The sequence below is a fragment of the Aphis gossypii genome, chromosome 1, assembly GCF_020184175.1.
Source record: "Aphis gossypii isolate Hap1 chromosome 1, ASM2018417v2, whole genome shotgun sequence".
NCBI lineage: Eukaryota > Metazoa > Arthropoda > Insecta > Hemiptera > Aphididae > Aphis > Aphis gossypii.
This window is the reverse complement of record NC_065530.1, coordinates 81,943,085-81,951,160: the sequence shown is the minus strand read 5'-3', so window position 1 is coordinate 81,951,160 and position 8,076 is coordinate 81,943,085.

The window sequence follows — 8,076 nt, the reverse complement described above, 5'->3', positions numbered from 1 at the left end:
TTAGAAAAAAACCGAATTCATATTATAATTTCGTCACGGGCGTTCGTCGGCCAACCCTCGCGTGCAGTGAGTATCGATGATGTGTATTCGTCGTTTATTGTTACACTATACGGTATTGTTATAGGTAACAAGACAAAAAAGCAAATAAAAAAAAAATAATTCTTAAGAGTCGATTCGACCTTTACTAGAGGTGATAATAGCGTATACCTCTAACACGATTTTCCAAACTCGTTTGAAATTACTATAATAATTTTATACCCGCGTGATTACGAAATTATACGAGTAGGTAGCCAGGTAGGTATTTAATATTATTTAAAAGCATTTTGCATAACCTTTTGCACAATATAAACTTTAGAATAATAATATACCGTAAACACAAAACCTAAAGCCATTTTTCGTGAGAAACTCCTCGAAACTGGTGAAAAAACAACATGAAAAACCGGTGAAGTCACTCTGCTATTTATTAATGTATCTTTTCATTTATATAGTAAATTATTGTAATGACTAATGGATATTGTGTTAAATTTGAATTTAATGATAAATCATTGTAAACAAAAAATTATTCCGAGTGAAAACTATTGTTCCTTATTTTATACCTACCAATATAGTAAGTACTATAATACAATAATAAAAAAATGTATTACATTTATTCAAGAGAAGCGAGATAAATTTGTTTTTATTTTTGGGTAAATGTGAACCAAAAATATTTAGGAACCTCTGCTATATTTTGTTTTTCTATCAGTATAAGTAAGTATAATGGATTTAACTAATTTTATTCGAAATCAAATATTACATTATAATAAACATTGTAATATTATGTAATTTTTATTAAGTAACTCTCAAGTCAATACCATATTATAAAATTAATTTAATTAATTTTAATTACAATAAAATATCGTTATACTGTCATGGTAGGTATATAAGCATTTTAAATGTACCTATGTTAATATAACTAAAAATTAATTTTGAAAACAACAATGAGTTTTGTAAATTATAATATACATATAAGTGAAAAGTTTCAACTGTTCCAAGTCATTGTGAATAATATTTCTTAAATTAAAATAAAATAACTTAAATCATTATTTTTTTTATTTAAATATATACAATGTTTTTAATTTTTTCAACTTTTAATGTGTAAAAAAATACATTTTTATTTTTGAGATTTTTAAATTTCTGTGAGAACATCTTGAAAATAACCTTATTGTATTCGATTTTCAAGGATTTTATTTCCCAAACCATAGCATTATCATCAATAAATACTAAAATAGTAGACAATTTTAAATGTCTATAAATAAGAGGTATTAGAATAGCCAAAGTATTTTGAAATGAATACCACTTAAGAAAATACTTATATAAATATTTGGAGAAAACTCTAGTGTCTATATGGTTAGGTTCTTTTTGACAAAAAACAAAATCGATTTTTTCGTAAACGGGCTTTAGGTAATATGGCTTTTTCCTTAAGTTTTTTTTTTTTGTTTTTTCAATTTTTATAAAATGTGCTGGGTATCCAACTTGTTATCGGATAACGCTTATAAAGTTGAATATCTTATTATTTTTAGCACTCCAAAAAGTGATGACAAACACAGAAAAGAAAATAAAAACATTTAATTGTAAAATCAATACATTCATCGCTCTACTCAAAATCTAAAATACGCCTACGTCCAGTTAAATAAATTAAACAAAACATCACTACAACTTATTGTAGTCCCTTAAATATTTCATTACTTACGTACGTCACTCCTTTACTCCCCCCAGTGACTTATCAATTTATACATAATGTTTCAGTCAGTAGCGATTTTGAAATGTCTAATATATGTCATTCACAACTTAAAAACCACATAGATACAGAATTATTTAGACCAAATTGAATGATTTCGTGACGTTTCATTGCCACGCTTGGTCACTTTGCCAATTTGTAGTCCAAGATCGCTTGTTATTTAATTCTATCAAATAAAAATAGCCACCTTCCAATACACTATTCACAATTGGAGACTACAAGTCATACAATTTTTTAAACACAAAAAATATATTAATATTTTTTCCCAATAATATTATTTGAATTGTAATATATAATATAATATATACATTATAGTATACACTATACAATTATGTTACTTGTAAAATAGTTCATTTTATTATATTAATATCATTTCAATTTTTGTTTTAATCAAATAACCTACACAAAAATACTTTCCTAAATTATAAATTAAAATATACCTAATTCATAATCTTAATATTCAATATCTTATATTTTGAAATTATCAACCAAATAAACAAATTTAAGAAAAGCGACATTTTTATAAGTATTTAATTTAGTACTCCGTCATTTTAATATACTAATATACATATTATTTTCAAATTCAAACTTTTAAAGCTTTTATCTAAAAACTATTAATTTAAATGATTTTGTTGTACCTACCAAGTGTAAAATTCTTAACACTAAAATGCTAGAATAATTATTTTACGTAGGATGAAATTTATAAGATACTTTCACATTGGATATCTTATAAGTATATCATCTTACGTATAAAATGACCACTTTGTGTAAATAATGTCTAATAAAGTATCATAGCGTGCAAACTATAGATAAGAGTAGGTAGTAACAAGAAAGTTTATTATACCTAAGATTTAAGAATACCTACTAAAATACAAAAATATTATAATACTAAAACTTTAAAATGTGTATAGGTATACTGTAAACTAAATAAAGTTAAATTTCATCTAATGGAAGTTACCTACGTAAAATAATGATTTTTTGTACGAAACACATAAAAATTTCGTATAAAAATCGTAAATAACGATGTACCTACTGCAAAATCTTTACCGCCACAATTTAACCTTTTGGATTATAAAATTATTTCTCCTCCCATTCTGGAATTATTCCAATGTTATTCATAAAGTCAAAGCATGATTGTAGTAATATTGGTTATTTAGTGAAACTTTTCTGATAAAACCTAAATATCTTATTAAACAGGTAATAAAAATCTTTCTGGACCAAAAAGTTCTATAGATATCACTTTTTTATTCTTTAACATATTTTACTCAATAATGAATAAAAGAATAATTATTTGATTACTCTTCAAGTAGTATAGAAATATTACAACGCACCTTATATAAAAAAAATTTTTAATTATATCATTTAAATCCTCTTTAACAATAATATTATTAGCACGTATTTTCCTAACTAATGAATGTTTTTTTATTCTATATTATACATAACATAATGAAATTCTTCACAGTGGTTTTAGCTAATGTCATTAGCACGTGTGTAATAAAGTATTTAAATGTATTCTACCCTAATTTTAAACTTATATTATATTCTTATTTTACTTAAAATAGAAATACGGCTTGTAAAAAAATATTTAAAGTTAAGTAAATGTACTTGTACAGCGTTTGGTCGTATTGAAAACGAAATAGCCCTCAATATGTATACCCGATAAAAAAAGTCATAAACAACGTTCTGTGTTTTTTTTTTAAATGCTATTCTGGAAATGGTTCAATAATTCGTTAGGTTTTACAGCCGCGATCGTTGAGTATAAGTTTAGCTCGAGCCCTCCTGTTCTCTAGGGGAAAAACAAATATACTTATTTGCGCATATTTTAAAATCGAAAATGAAATGCAAATCGGACGTTGTCGTAAAAACTGAAAATATTATTTTTTAACGACACTTTACGCTTACTATTTAAAATAATATAATTAAAATAAAATTATTTTCAAAGAAGTAATAAAACTTTGGTGATAAATCATGCATTCAAATATTCAATATCTGGTATTATTTTATGATATTTATTAGTTTTTTTTTTTAATTTTAGCTTGTATTAGGTATACTTTATACGTTTATGTAACAAGCCACATCCGGACGAGAATTTGTACCTGAGCAATCAAAATTTAAAAATTCAACATCATATTTGTTTGTCCGACTTTCATAGTAAAAACCATTTTTAAAAGGTGGCATTTTTCGCATACAAAAGTTTTTCGAAAAGTTATTGCGTGTCAGTTGTAGTGATTTACTGACCGTAAAGCAGTTTGTAGGACGATAGCCTTCGCCAAATGGCCATCCCTAACTGGACCGTCGAAAACCACCGCGCTGTATAATACATTAATAAACGCACGCAAGCGTAAACTCTGGTATTCGAGGAAAGCGCTTGTTAATTTAATCGAATAAATTAGTATATTTCTGTACGTCCGACACGTATAGAATTTCCGAATAATGACCAACGAATTTCACAGCTGTGACTCTATAATTAGAAATAATAGTACGTGTATTATAATTAAACCAATCAATACGAAAACAAAGAACAACAACGTCTTTCTAGTTTCGACACATCGACGCTTAAGTGCTGTTTCAATCCGACGACAACATTAAAAATCATTGTCAAGAACCTTAAGAATGAAAACGGTTAATTGGACATTAACATAGCGAATCTGCGTTAAGCAGTACCGTTTATGTGCTGTAAGCTTTAACGTTAAACACAATGCACATGACATAATAAACCTTAATGGCAAGAATTTTATCCGCCATACCTCGGAGACTTTTATTGACGCTTTGATTTTAAATTGAGCGTGTAAAACTGTCTAAAATATTTCAATTTTAAAACACTCAAAGCTAACATAAAAATTGAAATATTTATAAAAAATCTATGATGCATTCTGTACAGTATACTTCAATACTTAATTTTAAATTTAATACTAAGTCAATTCACTTTAATGTACCGTACTATAGATAACATCAAAGCTAAAAACACAAAATCGGTTCGACTAAACGCAGATCTACCATGTTTTCTATATTATGGAATAATACATTTTAATTAGATATCTAATTCACACTTAAGTGTTTATTGCTCTTGGTTTTTATATGACTGATTAACTGTTTTTTTATTATTATTATTTATGACCATTAATGATCTTTTTATGTAGGTATTTTAATTTTCTAGAAATAGTATCAAATTTTATTTGAAAAATCGTTTTGTGACCGTTTATACACCTAATTAGTAATTAATAACCATATTGCTATTTATCTTGATCAATTATTAAATTTAAAATATATATGTGTACAGAATATGCCAAAACATAATAGATAAATCATAAAGATATAATGATTTTTTATAAAATCCTATCGTTGCTATAATTACACGCAAAAGTTTTCAAACCGTTCGAGACGCTCGCGGTGGACTTTTTCATTAGGCTTAGCATTAGACACCAAAACCTTGCCACCGACAATGCCAGTGACTATTGATTTCGAAAATGGACCGTGGCGGGGTGGCGATCAATAATATACTTATATACACTTACCCTATACACCACATCAAGATCGTTTTTACAAACAACGTGTGGAAAACCAGAAACCCGATTTTACGAGCATACTGCTTTTCCGGACTTTTGATTGTATTGCTTCACACCTCGCCACCAGCCATTTCGTTTTATATCCGGATGTCACAGATCCGTATATATATACATTTCATTACCACGGCAGTTTGTATTCAGTTTGAACATTTATATTAAGCGGCACGTGCGCAAACATTTACACGGAACTAATTGATTTTATTCGAGTAAAATCTTAAAATGTATTAAACCGTATACACGTGATTCATCCATATAATAATATGATTTCGACACTTAAATTCTGATATTGTACTGCACAACGAGAACAAATTATGAAATTAATTACGATTTGGCTCCGAAGTTTGATGGTTTACTAGACAACTATAATCAATTTTAAAGTTTTAAGTAATTAATCACCAAAGAGTTGTGTGGTATAAAACTGTTGAGACCTATCCAAAAGTAAACTGAAAATCTAAGATAAAAGTTTACAACGGACATAGTTTATGGTGCTGAGTATAACTCGTTATTGAAAAAAATTGAATTCCCTATGATAAAGGTCAGTGGATGATATAACAGACAATATTTATATGTTTCGTTGAAATAATTAAACTGTTGTAAGATTTAATTATTTAAAGACGCGATGATGTTAACCAAATGAAATTAATCGGTAAACGCGTGTAGACGCAGAATATTTTTAAAATCGTTATAAAAGACACACGATAGATTTACTATGAGTTTATAACGTAAGCACGTTTTCAAACAAATATGCCTATTATAATATTATGTACGCTCATCCGACGAGATTGATTTTTTCGAATCATAAATATTAATTTTTCAACCGACGTTCCTGTTTGTGTATAGTGCTGTACAATAATAATTTACCGATTATCATTTATAGTGCACACACACACAAACACACTTGCACAAACAGCGATCGCTATATATCTGCCGGACGAAAATTCAAATGTGTGGGTGTAATAACAAAATATTATATATCATTTATTACATTCGATCGACAAAACTTATATAAAACCCATCAAGGATAATGTTATATACGAGGTCACGCTGAAATCCCGCACACACACACACATATAGGCTGCATTATAGGTAGGTAATACGCGCAACACTAGAAAATAAGTTCATGGAGCCTATAATAAAAGCCTAGTATCTGCTATACTATAGATATATATAATACCGCATTATAACTGTAACCGGGTTATAGAATAATAACATTACGAATCTGAACGAAGTACAATTTATTGCTTGTTTTATACCCATATCGCGTTTTACACCCTGCAATAATCTAAAAAACACGACATGCTTACTACAGTAATAATACACATTATATATGATAGTAATTCAGACGAGTTACAAATATGAAATTTAATTTTCTGTTTTTTTTTCCTACGAAACTCGTCCCTGCGAATTTACTTTTCGATTTCAATAATCCGCATGGTGTATTATTTTAAGTGAATGACGTGCATTTCCGAGTGAACAAAACTTTCTCGAAAGGAGCGAGGAGGGCGTGGATACGATGATGATGACCCCTTTAACTTCCTCCGTAGACAATTATATCGCGATAATAGAGGTACTTATATAATCGTCTGAGTCGCTTGTTTATAAGTAAGGATATCGTTTATTGATTATGTAGGTACGCGAACTCCTCCACAACATTATTCACTGCACACAACGTCAACATAATATCCGTATACCTACCGCAGTATTATTATATCGTTATCGGTATAAAACGACGACCGACATTTTCAACTTTATAGGTACTACCTACATCAAACGAACTTTGCGTCAACTTCCGCGAATAATATTAGATTTATTCAAAACTACGTGACACTATTCCGTGGAGAGTCGCTGCGTAGGAGGTGTATGACGTTCGAATTTCGTTACGGTTTTCCTTTGCCGTGTTTTATTGTTTCTTTGCAGACAATGAATCGTGGTCATCAACTCTGACGAATTTCCCGGGGAAAAATCAATGTTCGTCTGCGGGGAAACGTTTGCTCGGCACCCACGCGGGTCTGACGCAGGAAAAATTCGAAATTTTCCGGTACGTCCCGCACACCCTGATATTTTGAACCCCTTTTTTTAAATTTAGGGAAAACGAGATCTACCTCGCAACGACGAACCTATGATATTATATATTATTATACGCGTGCGCTTTACACGATAATATATAGACGATATTATTATTACGGTGCGTGAGTATAACTTTTGGTGGATTTTCGCGCGAGTGTACGCACCGCAGAGAGATCGTCGAGAACGGATAGTGACGGCGGGCGGGCGGCCACACCTCGTACACGCATATCGACACACACGAGGTGCGGGTTGTAATTGATCAAACCGTCTCGTCTGCGGGCGCGGCCACGGTCGGGAAAAAAAATACACCCCCCCCACATCACACACACACGAGGCGAGGAAAAAAACCCATCCGCCCCTTAACGCGGGGGGACAGGAAGCGCTGTTCGTGTTCGCGCGTGGACGGGGTAGCGTACACACAAAATGATATTTCGGCGGCCGTTCGTCGTGTGTGTGTGTGTGCGCGCGTTCGGGTCGTACGGAACACCACTACGCCCCGTCGTATCGTCCGCCGCGGAGACGTTTTACGGTGGCGCTGCGTACGACCTGTGCCGAACGGGGGCGCGAGCGCGCGCGCGTACACGTACGACCGAAGACGGCGAGCTATTTACGTGTGCGTGAGCCGGGATCCCCGAACGGTGCGTGCGCAAATCGATCGGCGTACGT